The sequence below is a fragment of the Hyposmocoma kahamanoa genome, unplaced genomic scaffold, assembly GCF_003589595.1.
Source record: "Hyposmocoma kahamanoa isolate Upper Pololo Valley unplaced genomic scaffold, ASM358959v1 78, whole genome shotgun sequence".
Taxonomy (NCBI): domain Eukaryota; kingdom Metazoa; phylum Arthropoda; class Insecta; order Lepidoptera; family Cosmopterigidae; genus Hyposmocoma; species Hyposmocoma kahamanoa.
In genome coordinates, this window is record NW_020653945.1 from 3,457,684 (window position 1) to 3,475,083 (window position 17,400).

At 35.0% G+C, this 17,400-nt stretch overlaps 1 protein-coding gene and 1 non-coding gene across 2 annotated transcripts in view; both read left to right on the top strand.

The window, feature by feature from the left end:
• The first annotated feature begins 1,383 nt into the window (after positions 1 to 1,383).
• The window catches only part of LOC113232879 (multiple epidermal growth factor-like domains protein 10), a 91,213-nt gene continuing 75,196 nt past the window's right edge, over positions 1,384 to 17,400 (top strand). The window contains exon 1 of the mRNA XM_026467755.1: positions 1,384 to 1,550. The gene's annotated coding sequence lies outside the window, so the exon portion shown is untranslated. The remainder of the gene's footprint in view (positions 1,551 to 17,400) is intronic.
• Trnar-ucu lies at positions 13,856 to 13,928 on the top strand. Its single transcript has one exon. It is a non-coding gene; the product is annotated as a tRNA-Arg (tRNA).

The following is a 17,400-nucleotide window of genomic DNA, read 5'->3' on the forward strand; positions in this document are numbered from 1 at the left end:
AAGTTCGCACAACACGAAGAAAAAATCCGTCGAACTACTTGTCGTGCCGGTTCACCGGCCTGTCCAACTGAGCCACAGATCTCTTGAATTTGTTTTCTTATTAGAGATTTGTATGTTGTATTGGGCTTAAACGCCTATTTTGCTGTCGTTGCCAAGTGAAAAAGTAATTTATTTTAACTTGTATTAGTTAGGTACTATTTGACATACAGTCCCAGGATTTTTTTTTATTTGATACCAAGCGAGAGGACGAACAAGTCGTGCACTTGATGATGCGACATTTGTCTGCTTTACACCAGGGGCACTGCCACTGCGCCCGTCACCCTGAGATTATTATTAAATTGGTGAAGGTTTCTTTTATTTTCATTCTTATGCACAACACAATAAGCGTTGCTCTTAAATATATATTTTTTTGTTAATTTTTTATGTGTTTTTAATCATAATAGGTAAAAATCACTATATGTAAAATGTTATTTTACGTGTACTCCACGGTCACAGCTAAGTTACTGGATTTCTTTTTTCTGTTTATTATACTTATTGCATACCAAATAAGATTTTTGGGCTTGATCTCAGTTGTTTTGGCATTTTTGTCTAAAACTTGGTCACTGCATAAAAGAATGAACACCCAAGCCCAAGCCCACGACCGAAATTCGTTCCGGTTCCAAAGGAATCGAGAACACATTAAAAAACTGGATTATTTAATAGCAATCCTTTAAATCATAATAACTTACTAGATAAATACGTATAATCGCTAATTATTAATGAAAATTGTTTTCGATAATAAGGCTAATAATGAACGTAATAAACCTGGCTACACTTGAAGATTCGTATTTCAAAAATTTCTGTTGAAAATTTTGCTTATGATAAATAATAAATAAAGAGACATTTGAGCTCTTTCTTCAATTAAAAGTAACAACTTATGTAGTTTTATATGTTAATCTGTGAATAAATGTACTTGCAGCCTTTGCAGTTCTTTAATTAGGTAAGTTCTAAAGTTTACGCAAGAGTCTCCAGTTAGAGAAACCTGGCGCTATGATCTGTAGAAAAAACGTAATTAAAAACAGTTGTATAACAAATCGGGACATTTCACAATAACAATAGAAATCGATCTTCCATACATAAACCTCGGCACAAGAAATTGATTTCTAAATGATCGTCTTTTGTTTTTTCTCATTGCACGGTTTACTTTTTAAAAACAAAAGCCGAAGTTAAAAAACATTCCGCCGTGTCTAAAGTCCGTATTAAAAATAAAAAGTAAAAGAAATTTAAAAAATAAGGAGTACTTTTCCGGAGCAGCCTCGGAGTCGGAAGGAACGCGGAGAAGCGCGTTCGTTTTATTTTCTCAGACAAAACATCTTGGCGCCAAAACCAGCAGTCTGTGCGCGCCCGGCCCGCTCGTTGTACGCATGCGCGTTGTCCGCCATCTTACGGTTGCTATGGTGACGTGAATTTAATCAAATAAACATCTAATAAAAAGGAAATTGAATATACACTACGTTACATGAGTGTTCTATGAAGTGCTATATCTGTTTGTTTGGATGTTTAAAATTATGGTAAGTTCTAAAAGGATTTTTGAAGCGTACGTTTGGTGTTTTCTTGAGAGCAGTGCAATTGCGTTTCGAATTTTGAAGCCGGGAGGACCGATTTTGAGTTTGTATTTACTAATAGTCTAAGAAGTCGATGCTGCGTTTAGATGTATTTTTTTTCGTATAAGTAAGAGAGTTTATAGAGTAAACTTGCTTTGTTTCGAATATCACAACCTAAAAAATCACTAACTCACTACAATAAAGTAACCTTTATTGTTTTTTTTTTAATATTTAATACGCATTTTCTTCAGACGAACTCCATAGACAAATTAAACTGAAAGCTGTGGCGCACTAAAATATATGTCAAAATTCTTTGTTGAATATTGTGCCTAAAGTCAATTACAAAACGTTCAAATTTACACTTCAAACGCTAACACACGGTATAGTTTTAACCTTAAAGCCGTGTGTAATAATCCAAAATAACAACTACAAATAAACAGTTCAAGGATTCCAGTCATTGATATAAGACTATATATAACGCATTTAAGTAGGTAGTGAATGCATAAGTATGTAATTAGAGGAGGTATATAATGCGGTAATTGATGTGCCAACCACACCGAACGCTATGTTGTATAAAACCGCACAAGTTGCCAAATGTAGAGCTATTCAGGGCTGTCCAAAAGTATTGTCACTTGTTTATCGAACCCTTGATGTTATAAGGCCATACCTATCTGCAAATTGATCTCTTTCCAAGAGAGAGGTTAAACGTTTCCACGAACGAATTTAATCGATATTTTTTTATGTTTAAATAGGAGATGAAGCGAATCGCAGCAGTCACTACAAATCTTTTTGTACATTTAGTTTATATAGTCTTTTTAGCAGTTTAGTTTTAGATTGAAATTCTAAATTTAAATGAACTTGTTATTGGCGCCTTTTTCGTTGTTATTGTCCTTGTTTGTTTGTGTTCTGTTTGGTTCGTAGCTGTACTTTGTTTAAATAAAATTGGTCCTTCGAGCCGGACCCAAAATGAAGAGTACAAAACTAGTGGACTGGATGATTGATAAATAATTTAATAAATATTCCTAGTTTTCAAAGCTACTACACAAATTCAACCACGTGATAGAAATACATCTGCAAGCCAACGTCAATAATGAAATATAATTACAATTAAAAATACTAAGGAGTTTTGAAACAAAACTGTAAATACATTTCTATTGGTCTTGCTCACTCTTTAATAGCACCTGAATCTCATTGATACAGTTCACTACACGTAAATACCCAATGAACATTATAATGAAAGTATCACATTCAAATTTAGCGCCATAATGTTCTATATGACTATAGGGTATCTAGAAAAACATATTACTCATACAAAACCCAGGACGTACTTGTTTTTGTTTGGGTCAGAAACATTAGCAAATTATGTTTAGTACATTTTAATGGATATTGGACGTTAAGCGCTTTACGTAATTTGTTTCATGTAGGTACTTCGTATTATATTTATGACTTTAATGTGATAATGATATTATATTACACAGTGACGCGTTTAGCTACCATGATTATTGGCAACACTATACTGATTCTGTACAGGTACACTATTGAAGACTCGTCAAGTGGTTACAGTCAAATCCAGTTTATTTCATTGTTGTATTTAAATTCATCGTAAACAATCGGAGAAAATTTTTATTAATTTTGTTTTATTACTATGCTATTATTATTTTTTATATTTTCCTTGTTTATTATCTTTGATATTTCGACTGAAGAATTAATATCCATGGTCATGAAATAAATTTAAAAAAAAGGTACTGAAGAGATAGCATACCAGTTTCTGTACTGATAGCATACCTTTTCGTGGCTCTAATACACCAAGGGATATTTCTTTACTATGAGTTGTATAATTTTTAACACATCGATGGCGTTTTGGAATAGCGGCCTATCACAAGAACACCTTCTTCAACAGGTAGACGGTAAAAAAAACAGGTGCATCTGCTGGCGAATAGTATATCGGCCCAATGGTTGTCATGTGATTATTTTTAACCAATGGAAAGCGTGATGTCTGATTCAAACTTTAGCATAGAAAATTTTGCACATTCTGAATACAACTAATACTGAAGAAGTAAAAAATGTACTTGGGTCACTATACTTGATTGAGCATGTTTATTGTCGTAACAGGCTCCATGGATGCTCCGTAATTTAGCCATGTCATCAAGTCTCAATTAAAACAAGGGAAAGATACTAACATATGAAGAGGCTGTATGGTAGAACCTTTATCTATCCGAATAAATGGGTGAAAACCTTAGGTGAAACTTAAGAAAAAATTGTCATTTTCGGACTAATTCACTAACTAATTTTCGTGGCAATTTTTGTTACATAAATATTCAAGTATATTATCGTGTAATTATTAAATAATATTTCACGATACAATACTCGAATATTAAATAATGTTACACGATAAAAAATCGAATACTTAGATAATAAAAATTGCTACGGAAAGCAGGTAGTGAACACTAAGTCCGAGAATGACCGAAAAATGCATCCAAAAAAATAGGAGTTTTTAACTGACCACCATAAAGATATTACGAGTTCCCGCGAATAAATGTCAGAAAATTAAAGTAACAAATATTACAATCTGCAGTATGGCCAATTAGTCTTAGCTTGTCCCGAAGGACGAAAGATCACAAATTACCGCGTAACATATATACAAAAAAGTACAGTCGAATTGAAAACTTCCTCCTTTTTTTTGAAGTACGTTAAAAATATTATACACTACTAATAAGTAACAAAAACATCGGCTTTGAGTTGTTTTTTTGAAATTTTGATGATACAGAGAGAAAAGTACATTATGTTTGTTAATTAAGATTTGTACATTATATTTGTAGAACATTACTACATTCTTAGGGTAACGTATCACAAACGAAAATTTTTTTGTTCGAATTTTCATCACACCGAAAACCGAATTATAACGAAACAAATATTCTTTCAGGATATGTCGAAAGTTTATCGCAAAGACATGATTAGGTTCGGTTAGGTTAGGTTAAGTTAGGCTTAAAAGAAAAAACATTTTCCTCTCAAAATTAATTTCGAGGTTATGAAATTTCGACCAAACGTTATTTCTGGAAAACGTCATTTCGGACTACTGATATGTAACCCATTCTTAGTGTATTCCAAAATTTAGTGCTTAACTAAATGTTGACTCATGAAATAGTAGAGATTAACTGTCTACCATTTTGAGTCCTAGATTCTTGGTCTTTATACTGTTACCTACTTATAGTTTGTTACGTCTTAAGCATCCACTAAAATTTTAATTTACTTCAAATAAAGTTATTATTTTTAAATTTAACTCTATGACTCTTGCTTAACGTTGTTTTGACTACACTTCTGAGTTTTTGCTCGTAAAATAGCTTTTTTAATGCTTCAGAAGCTGTCGAACTAAAAAGTACAAAAAATGTATTATAGTGACAACAGTCTCGGTGGTACTGAAATAGACTATAAAATGAGAGTGAGCAACATAAATACTTCTAATAAGCAAGACAAAAAAAAATCACAATAGGACACCAACAATGACAAGCAAAAATCATACAAAAACACAGAAAAAATATGTAAAGAAAGCTAGGAGTTCGCGAACAGTACCGTTACAGGGATTGTAAAAACAACTTTGTTCTACTATAAAATATTTCTAGAACGGATTTGGATTAAATCGGAATTGATGAATCACTCCGAATTGAAACTTCATCCTGTATTTAAAATCTATACCTTGTATTAACTCCACTCGGATATTTCTTTTGGAATAATAAATACCTACTTAACGATTTTCCGCCAAAACATATAAGAAAATTAAAATCTAAGATCTGGCAGTATGGCTTATTATGCCGTAGCCTCTCTTTTTTATGTAGTATCCTAATGAAGGGACGAACAAGTCGTGTCTGTCTGGTGGCAAGCGACACGCTTGTCCTTAGCCGTTGCAGTGCCACTCAGAGCTTTAAATAGCAAAGATCTGGGGGCACTGCCACTGCGCCCGTCACCCTGAGACATGAGTTGACAAGTCCCATGTGCCAGTAATTTCACCAACACCCTTGCTTACCCTTCAAAACCGGAACGCATTAATATGAGCGTAACTGCTTGGCGAAAAAAATAGGTTAAGTGGCTGTACTTCCCTGGATGAACACTTTCGCAAGGAGCTCTATTGCTCCTGTAGGACGAATTTTATTAACCATTTCTTGTATTATACGTACCGGTAGTAAAGTTGTTCTATTGCACTATTAGTTTTTGTTATCGTTGCATGTGTACCAATCACCATTTACTATAGAGTTTGCCACAAAATCCAAATCTTTTGGGCACTCATTACCCGTTATTGGCCCCTTTCCTTGATTCCATCGGCCCGACATTTTATTCCGTATATCCCCGGTAATTTTATTTATTACTAAATAAATATAGGTCCCTTTTCTAACCTCACGCCTATTTCTCGTGTTTTCTTAATTAAACACCGATTTTAGATTTTCTCATTTTAGCCTCTCAAAAGTCCATTTAGTTTATAATTAAATTACCATTACGTACATTCATAATCGTAGATATGAGTATCTTTTGTTGGAATTTTATCTATTAAGTATGCGTGTAATTGGTATTTAAAAGGAAATACCGTAGTGTTTCGTAAATTCTATCTTGAATCGCATCAGAGTACATTTTATCATTAAAACTGAAAAGAATGTTAGACGGTCCGGATCAAAGCTATCTTTATCGAACCAGTCTGGTGAAGTCGCTCATAGAAAGGGACATAATTGGTTAAATTAAAAAAAACAAGAACTCGTCCAGTGCCAGCTTTACCCACGGTACAAAGTGTGCAGGATCTTAGGGGGCGCCGAAAACTGCTCGCGGCGCATGCGAAGTAAACTAGCAATCGCTTCCCAACATTATTTATAATTGCATCATTTGCATCCGAATTTCCGATCACTTGAGAAAATATAACTAAGTATTCCATTTTGATCGCGTGCCTACTAGAGGGCGCTTGAGCATTGACTGCATCCGGGCGCTACATGGACTTACACTGAACTCGCCGTATCTATGTCAGTTCCTATCCGTCATTCAGAGAGCCGGTCAGCCATCAAAAAACATTATTATAAAGACACAGTAATCTAAAAGTATGACTTAATTAACGCATGATACGCGTGAGACGAAAATTTGAAAGGCTATTTATATATTTCTAATTTGAAAGTGACAACCCTGTCTTTATTTTTATGTGCCATACCGGTCGAATTTTTTGCTAACTCCACCGTTATAGATACCGTTACAAATGTACTTTATCACTTATTTGATTTATTTGCGTTACATTTTGCTTATTAAGCTTAGGTAAGGTAGTGTAAAAGTAACCTGCTGCCATCACAGACTTCCTGATTTACAGCGACTTAGCAGAAACGTTCTTCAAGTTTTGACTTTAAATAAAGGTCGTCCTAAAGAGCTGTGGTTGTCTATAGGAGGACGCTTGCTTCTCAGTCGACCATTCGATTCCCTGTGGTGACAAGTACCTGTTTTATAACAATACTTCTCAACAACGATGAAGGAAAACATATGACCCAAATCCTTCCTTAGAGGAGCCCCGTATCAAGCGGTGCAATGTGTTATGGGTTGACAATTGTCATTATTATGAGGTTCACTAAAAGAACGCATTCAGTTACCTCAGATCTTTTCATTCCAATATTTCTATTTAAATCAAATTTAATAAATTGGGATATACCCAAGTATTTAACTTTTTTTTATAATAGCAAACGACGGAACGACCAAGTCGTGCGCCTGGTGATAAGCGACATGCTTACCCATCATAGTTGAACTGTCACTGCGCCCGTCAACCTAAGATATGAGTTGACAAGTTCCATGTACCTGTAATTTCACCAGTTGTCCTTCAAAACCGGAACGCTGTAGGTAATGTGAGTGTTACTGCTTGGCGGCAAAAATAGGAAAGGTTACAGTACTTACCTGGACGAACTCATTCACAAGGAGCTCTAATGCTACATAACTAATAGTGTTATATCTATAAATCTTGTTATATAACGTTTGTAAAGTGAAAGTGTTATAGTTTGTTCGCTGATTTTTGTTTTCTAACATTCAAAATGCAATTTGTAACCGACGTGTGTGAAATTCGAAACTTTGCTCGTGAATTCTTGGGCATTTAATTACATCGTTATCACGATTTATTTATTTTGTACAACTTTCATCAATAATATTAATAACTGAACGTGGAAGTCATAGACTGACGTCCGGGTCCAATATTGTAGGAGAAACTAAAGGCGAGAGTCCGTTGGTTCGAACACGTGGAGATAATGAGTGAGAATCCTGCCGCAAAAAGAGCAGTACGATTGGACTTCGGACGTCTGAGCGGTCGTAGGTACCGATGAAGTCCAGAAAAGTACCTCGGTGCTAGTGGAAAGGGTAGAGTCCGAACCGAAAGACGTGGCAGAATCTGGTATCGGAGGCCAAGATCAAAATAAGTAAGTCGTTGAGTCGAACCGTTCGAAAGCAAGCTGCTTGATTTCGACCACGGAGAGACCGGGCTATCGGACAGTGACCGTCTCCAGGTAACTGGCTGATGTCAGAAATTTATATTCAGAACTTTTGAAAACGTCAGTATCATTAGTCCAACTTAGGAATTCTATCAAGGCTAGAGCCTCGTAGAATATTTACCTTTGTGCCTTCATGCGAGTTAGATGCAGAGAGAACTAGATTGTCGGTGCTGACGAAGAGCGTAACGCGGTCGGTTTGTCAGGCACATTAGTATGATATTACTATTAATATACACATGCGCTGCACGCATTTGCCTGCGTGTGTGTAGTGTTATTAATTTTATACGGAGGAAAAAATGTTGCGAATTGAAATACAGGGAATCTAATTCAAGCACCAGTCTCTGCAAATAAATGTAAACTTTGTGTAGAAAATTAAAATTATACAGTGTTTTCTTTAATGGGACAATATGGGGAAATCCAAAACCATACAAGATTCATGGAAACTTTTAGGAGCCATTAAGTCTTTTTTTTTTGTGAAAAACAATTTCAGCATGGTAAATTTTTTGGTCAAGCGTGAGTTGTCGGTAAAAATGAAAAAATAAAAATAAAATTGATCAAAATTTTTTTAGTGCTGACCGACTCGGTTTCATGAGGGGATCATTTCATAGTATGGGACGAAAAAACCGGGACAGCAGAACAACATGCACTGATACGTATAACCTATTACATATAGTAAAGGAATGTATCGAATAAAACTACCAAGTACTTCTAAGCTCTAACATCAGGAGTTCGAAAATTAAAACTAATTGTTCTGTTGCACAATTGTACTTTTAATGTGCAATATAAAATATTTAATTCATTCAATCATTCCTTATAAAATCGTTCTTAAAATCGATCATATACAAATTGTCTCTCGAAATAAAGGATTATAGCAAGTCATGAGATCGAATTGACTGTCGACTGGCCGTTACTATACTACCAATTTAAATGTACAAATGAAAAAAGTTTCGGTCCGAATAAAATCATAGAGAAAATGATTTATTGGCCTCATTCATATAAAGGTCGTACACGTACTACGATACAATATGATTCTTAATTAGGTTCTTTTCGTTTACAATTACTCTTAATTTTGCTTGATTTAACTTGATTGTTGGATATGGGACCCGCAGAGTGCCCGAAAGTATACTTTATTTTGGAAAAACAAATATAAACAATATAGATTCGAAAAGAATTAAAACTTTTTCATAGAAAAAGCCGATCTCAAAAGTTTGGAAAAACCGGGTCAGCAGAAGTTGGTAAAATTTTATAAAATGTTTATCATACAAAATGAATAAAATCAACTTATTTTAATGCTTATTTAGATATTTAGACTTATAAGGATGATTTCATAGTATATAAGGACGAAAAAATCGGGACAGCAAAAGTTTGTCAAATTTGATAAAAAATCTTTTTCATGCATAATGAATAGAATTAACAAATTTTTTTAATGCTGAAAATACTTACTATGCCAAAATTGTTTTCTCAAAAAAAGACTTCATTCATTTCCTAAAACAGTTTCCTTGTATCTTCTATGGTTTCGGATTCCCCAGTATTTATGTGGTCTGTGGATACTGTCTAATTTAAAAATAACACCCTGTACAAACAAATATAAACGATATAGATACGAAAATAATTAAAACTTTTTCATAGAAAAAGCGGGCCTCAAAAGTTTGTGGAATTATGTATATTTGCCAAATTTTATTGAAATTTGTTAACGAAAATTGGATGAAATCAAATAAACCGGACTCTTTCCCCAATTTGTCACATTTAGGGGAGGAATATTTTCTTCAAATTTGAATGTAACCAGCATTGCATTAGCCTTATTATTATTATTATCAAAAACGATTCACAAATGTCAAAATAATCGCGTAACACATGCGTAACAGTATTTGATTATTAGGATTCGAACCAGCACCCGGATCAGCCCGATCGAATGAATTTGTCTTAGTGTTTCGCCTAGTAGAGTAATTTCACAAAAAACGATTGAATATCATGGTAGTACAACATTGTGACATTCAATAAAAAATAAACATTCATATGAATTGTTAATTTTTGGAAATTCATACATACATACACTAAGTTTAGCAGTACGTGTATAAAAATACAAATAGGAGACGTTTTAAAGTTTTGCATTTGAATTTATTATACTTAATTAAATCCGCTTGTCGTGGCGAACAAGTCGTGGACTTGTTGGTAAGCGAGACGCCTGTCCATAACAGGTGCAGTGCCACTCAGGGCTATAAATCGCAAAGATCTGAGGGGCACTGCTACTGCGCCCGTCACCCTGAGACATAAGTTGACAAGACCCATGCGCCTGTAATTTCACCAGCACTCTTAGGGTGCGTTCCCATTACGTCGTGGCGACAGTCGGTCGTGCAGTTTAAAGGGTCGTGGCTTGTATATTAAAATGAAGTTATTTACACATAGAACAACACGATTAACTGTCGTTCGCGACTCGTTTGACGTTACGACGACTGACTGTCGTGACAATGGGGTGAGCTAAAAACGACGCCACGATAAAAATGTGACGACAGATAATCGCAGCTTCAGACGACGAGCTGGCGTGAACCGATAAATTGTCGTCACGATCGAGTGGGAACATCTAGACACGACAGTCGTTGAACGATAAAATAAACGTGCACGCCTAACGTGCGCGTCTAACCTGTTCCCATATTATGACTATTTGTCGTGAACAGGTCAGATGCGACAGTCGTCCAACGATACATAAAACGTTATGATATAATGGGAACACGCCTTTACCCTTTAAAACCGAAACGCTCTAACGCTAACATTACTGATTAGCGGCAGAAATAGGTAAGGTGGCATTTCCCTGAACGTACTTCTTAACAAGGAGCTCTGCCCGTACTAAAATACATGCTGCTGCCTAATCATTAGCGCTCTGGAGCAGAATCAACAGGGCACGAAACAACAAAACTGACACTACCACAAGCTTAGTGACCGCCATAAATGGGTCGTGGGTGACATTCATGATCATAATGAAACATGACAGTTTAAATTTATAAACAACGTGTGGCCGTGCGTTCTTATTCGTATTAATTAAAAGCTCACATCACAGAGGTGTTCGGTAAATCCAAGTATTAATTTCGCTTACTGACTTTCTAAAAATGCTTCTTGTTAATATTGTAATTGGATCGTAAAAATTTCATTCTTGCATGTTAATACTAATACTACCTCTGCTCGAATAAAAATTATTCCCGTACAATAGGGTTTATTTTATATGGGACAAGCGGCAGCAGGGACACTGGCTTTAGTTTAGATTTTTTTACAAACGCAATTAAAACCATTTGAAAAATGTATATCATATAGTATTCACGTTCTATTTAGTTCAGTTGATAGAAAAAAACATTGGTACATGTAAAGCACCTATTGAATTAAGCGGTTTTCTTGAAAAATTTCGAGGTTAGTTTGTGTTTTATTTTCTATCGTGAAAACTTTTAGGAATCGTGTTTTCATACCGTATATTAATTAGTGTATATCCCCAATTTTACTATATATTTTCTGTCGGTGCATGGGCACTGTAGCCCCCTCCCATGTCCTTGCGAGCGTGGGTGGCGCAGGCTCTGTGCCGAGAACCGCAAAGAGCTCAAATACGCCAAAATTGCTCAGTCAACCAAGTATAAACTCTTAAGTAAAATACTGTTTTGTAAATCATATGCCAAACAACTACATTATTAACTATGGCATTCTCTGTACTGCGAGTAGGTAGTAATGCAATAGAATTTACTCCATTACTTAAAATTCTTAGACAAGTGCCAATTGCTGAGCAACCAAGGTTGACATACGAAATAAATCTATTTTTTTTTTCGGACTTAAATCAGCCATGCGTGACCAATACTTTGAAAATAACCAAATATACGAGATAAGATTTAAAAAGAGACTTCCAATTGAAATAAATGTTATAAAATTAAAAATGGCGTCTATTCGGACAAACAAACTAAACTTAGTTTATATTCAGTTCATCGCTCTCGTGATAAAACATAGGAGATATAATTTTAGTTTTTATCTGTCAAATTGTAATAATTCTTATAAATTTAAACACGATGCTGTATAAGGCTGAGATTTACAAAACAAACTTTGACTTCGATTAAACAAAGATGGCGAACTATGCAGGTTTTTCGTATTTACAAAACAATAACAATAACGCACTCACTCATAACCCCGCACTAGGGAAACCCTGTATCGCAGGTGCCATGGACACGTACATAGACATCTACAAATTACATCCAGACTCACGAGAGAAATAAATGTAAGCCATACAAATACTTTTCCTGGCCCGGGAATTGAACCTGGGGCCTTTGCATGGCAGTCCAGCGTAGTAACCGTTCGGCCATGGAGGCAATTAAACGAACTTTGCCTATGCAAGAAATTACGAAATAAACTAAGTTTTACATAGGAAATGAAACTTCCGGATTTAAATCGAAAATTTATTTTTATTATATAAATATTTATTTTTTTCTAACAAACCAACATTTCGGGCCCTTTAGACTCAACAGTTTAAATCCGGGAAAATAGTTTCATTTCCCATGTGTAACAATCGCGACAACCTAAGAACTCGAAACTAACTTTTATTTAATTTCTTGCTTAAACTTAGACAAAGTTCGTTTTGTAAATACGAAAAACTTGCTTTAATAGGCCATTTTTGCTTAGTTGAAGTAAAAAAGAAACAAGAAAGAAATTTTTTTTCAATACTATTCATTTTAAATTGTACTTAAAAAATAAAAAATATTTAATTTATTTTTAAAACTAAAATTAAAGATACTGAAACTAGCCAGCACATGCCGTGGCTGAGATTCTCAACTCTAGACAGCATCATGTCTAAATTTATATGGAATAATTAAGAGTATTAATCCACAGACGCCACAATTTCATTAAAATTATAAGAATGATCGGGTGACAGAACAACTTATTTTTTATTTAAATATCTCAACTGTAATTTTAAGGTATGACAGTATATCGTTTCATTTTGTTTACAGCTGTCAAATTAAGGATATGTAATGGCCGTAAATGATCGTGAAAACAACTTTGGGCCGCTGTCATTTGACAGCTCGTTATACATTTATTCGTCATTTAAATGTTCAAATGCATGCTGTCTTTGTTTTAGGGCCCGACTTATTCGACAACTCTAAACTTTTTTTTTTAATTAAATTAAATAAAAGAAATCTTATTTTCGCTAGAGGTAAGAATTTCCTATTTAAATGAACTTAAATTATGTTTACCCGAGCGTCATTATAAAACTTCCCATTCAAAATGGTCACACACAAGGCCCATTAATTTTGTGTTTATTTTCCAAGGTTATTTATTAAAAACCTCAATTTATTCTACTTCTAGACTTGTTATGGAATTTAATTTACACAAAGGTGCTCTACATTTTATTACAGAAATTAAATATTACACAGGTGCGTCGTTAAGAAAGTAAAGTATGACCACATACTGAAGAAGGTATATGGCGGTCACACTTTAAAATATGCGATGTGTTAAAAATTATTTGTCCAAAATTGTACCCTACGCGATACACTTAGCGTTCATAATAAAAGTAACAGTAAATTTCGATTTTTAGTACACAAACAAAGCACCGATAACGGCTGCGTGTTCGACAATGTGCATTTTCACCACAACTCACACCGAACATGTAATAGTTATCCAACAAAACCCGGTTTCTTTTACCCACTTACCACACCCACACATTCTTAACCATCACGTCTTGATAGTAAGTGTGTACACGGTGGGAGCATCTCGATCAGTCGATAGAAGTTGAAGGGAAATTTCAACACAATTGTCGTCGTCCCTGTGGCGCAGAGGATAGCGCGTTGGACTTCTAATCCAAAGGTCGTGGGTTCGATCCCCACCAGGGATGCAAGCGTTGGGGATTTTTGGTTTAATTTTATTATTGTTAGTGAATTGTACATTTAATTTGTTTTGGAAGAACTTTGGATTGTTTAAAAAAAAATGAAATTTGGAAATTTAGATTTTTTTAATATTACGTTTTTAGTCACTGCAATTAATCGTCATAGTTTTTTTTATTTTGTAAAATAGCAATTAGTGAATTATTTCATTAACTGTAGTGAATGTAGTAAACAACGCCAATATTGCCAACGTGACAAAAAACCGGCCGCCATAAAAATTCTTTATACGTCAACAACTTTCGCGCGTACACATTCCTGACATTGTTTTTCAAGCTCATCGACTTGATTGGTTAGTATAATTCCGTTCTTACCGTCTGGTTTATAAGGTTAGTCGGTCAGATAAACCATAAATAGTTAAGATGATAAAAACGTTAATCTGTGCTCTGGTTTTTTATCTTTAGCATTAAATTTTGTAATTCCGTTTTATTACAAATGATTTCATAAAATGCCTTCGAAGGCAGAACTTCTTACTAGTAAATACGATGAGACTGGAAAAGCACCTGTTTAAAAGAGGAAACGTGTGTCACTTGCCTATATTTAAAAGTCCAGTTTGACAGGATATACTTTCATTGATATGTAGAAATCTACTGACACGTTTGTAACTATACGAACGTGTCAGTAGAGTGTATACTACTACGGGGTGTCTCACGGCTATGGGACAGGGCCGGATTTTATTTTTTGGTTATTTTTTTAACATTTATTTACATTATTTACAAGAACTCTTCCACAAGACGCTCTACTGCTACAAAACCATAATTCTAAATTATAAGGATTGACTCCTTATAAGAAACATAGTACCTTCTTCTTCTTGTCGAGTCAATGCCAGAAACCAGTAGAAATCCTGCGTTATATTTCTTTAGGCTAGTAAGCAGCCACCTCTATGCCTTTAGCAGGTCTTCGCGGGTGTAGCTGGTCGTACACAGTGGGCATGAGAGCAAATGTGACATACTTTGTGTGGGGGATCCGCAAACACAATGGTTTGAGTCGGATTGATATATCCCCATTTCCCCATGCTGCCTCTACATAGTACCTTGATTTGAAGGAACATCGTTCAATTATAACATTTATTCGTAAAAGAAACTGAAAACAACGTCAATGGCAAATCATGGCATTCCTTTATATTAAAATTATTAAAGTGTCCGATCTACAATATTTAAAGTAATTTCCTTTCGTGTCTCATCGTCGTTGGACGTCCTGTAGACTTGAATTCGTCATTGATTGCGCTCTACGCATTTGTTCCGATCAGATTCCCATGAGAAGAATAAGTAGGGAACACTAGGAGTTGCCCTTTGTAAATAAACATTTTGTACACACTATAACATTTATTTCGAACATCATGGATTGAGATATCCTGTAATAGCTAAAACGGATCACTACCACGGATTTAACTGCCTCCGTGGCTGAACAGTTACCAAACCTGACTGTCAGAGGTACCAGGTTCGATTCCCGGGCCCGGAGAAATATTTGTACGGCCTACATTTATTTCTCTCGTGAGTTTGGGTGTAAATTGTGGTTGTCTATGTTTGTGTTCATGACACTCGTGACACAGAGTTTCCCTAGTACGGAGCTATGTTGAGTGTGCGCTATTATTATTATTATTATAGTCAGAAGCTGTATATTATTAACCTTTAGTATAAAGTTTTTGTTTCATTATAATTTTAAACCTCCTAACTGGCATATTTTGAATATCAACCGGACTGTCAATGACTGTTATAGGACCGGCACGCTATGATGGCCGTTTGTCCTCTCATCAAGTTTCGTATTAATTCATAACTATGTTGAAGAACCTAATTGCTGTACATTATTGTCAATAGTGACGTGTATTAAAATTTATGGAATGTATAATCAAATTTTACGCCGCAACTCGGCATTTGCCTTCGAAGTTCGAAATTTGAAAAAATTAAATCTATCGTCATTTATATGATCGCTGGCCAGTACAACTTCTACCTCCAGTTTACCTACAAAAGAGTTTCGAATTGACGTTGCTTTGGTTCATTGAAATATATTAAGTAAACATTTTTCTACTTTTTAATCAGCTACCCCTTGCAATACTAGATATAAATCTGAAAACTTACGGATTTGACTCGCATTTCATTGTATATTTTTTCGAGAATGAATTGAGATTTCACCTCACTAATCTGTAATCTGTCAAAACGGCCATCATAGCGTGCCGGTACTATAGTTTGTTTTTATTTCTCGTATTGCTCACGGAGTGTGTTCGGACGGAACCTATCAGGGCGCGGTTATTTGCAAAGGCTGGTTTCCGTACATTTAATGTTGGGTGGTTTCAATCCGTTTTGTACACATTAGGTTAGGTAGTATTTTCATTTATCTGTCTGGATTTTATTTATGTAATATAAGTGTTTTCTTGAGGTATTGTTTTTCTAATGGTGCTAACGTGTCAATAATGATCAAAACCTCTAAATAAATAAAAAGAAAAAAAATATGTTACGTTCGTCACCATTTTTGATAAAAATTACTATTATGCTTGACATAAATTGCCTACATTTTCATAAATGTAAAAATATTAATTTCTTCAAACTTAAGATAAGTTAGACGGCCTCTGTGGTCGAGTGGCTTGCACACCGGTTTTCATTGTGTCGCCATCTCTGAGGTCCCGGCTTCGATCCCCGGCCGGGTCAGTGTAGAAAACTAACTTTTGTATATTGTCGCCGGTCTGGGTGTTTGTGGTACCGTTCGTTGTTTCCGATTTCCATGACACAAATGCTTTAGCTACTTACTTTGGGATCAGGGCAACGTACGTGACGTAGTCTAATATTTAATTACTTGGAAAGATACTCTGGGATCCAGATTGTAAATTGCCCTAAGAGTTCATTTGTTCATGATTCTAAAGTCTCATTCTCATGATTATAGCACTTACGTGTATGAAAATGAATAATATCGGCTAGCTGTGACGTTATTGGTAGGTGTAATAATTTATTACGCACGGAACGGTTCAAGGTGATAGAACAAAAAGTTGGTAAACAATAATGCCTCAAGTATAATCACATTTGGCCTCTCATTCAATATCTTTTATAAACAGACTTTTAAAGTTACATTATGTACATTACATAGGTATGTAAGTATTTGTATAATGTGTCAGACTATGCCAGACATAATCACATCAATTACCAGTTGCCTTAGTGAAGTTTTCAAATATGTGAACTTAACCTTATAAACATATAATTAAGATCTAAAACAAATCTTAACAATGCGCAAGTGATGCATTTCCTAGGGGCGCAGGGTGCGGGCTACATAACCCACCTGTTTTTTATTTGGTTTGGTTGCCTGAAAGAGATTTTTATATAGCAATAAGGCAGCCTGCTGTACCTGTCTTTTTATTCTTTGTATTGTATTGTATTGTATTGTATTGTAAACCACTGTAATATGGTACACAAAAACAAAAGATGCCACTATTACGTA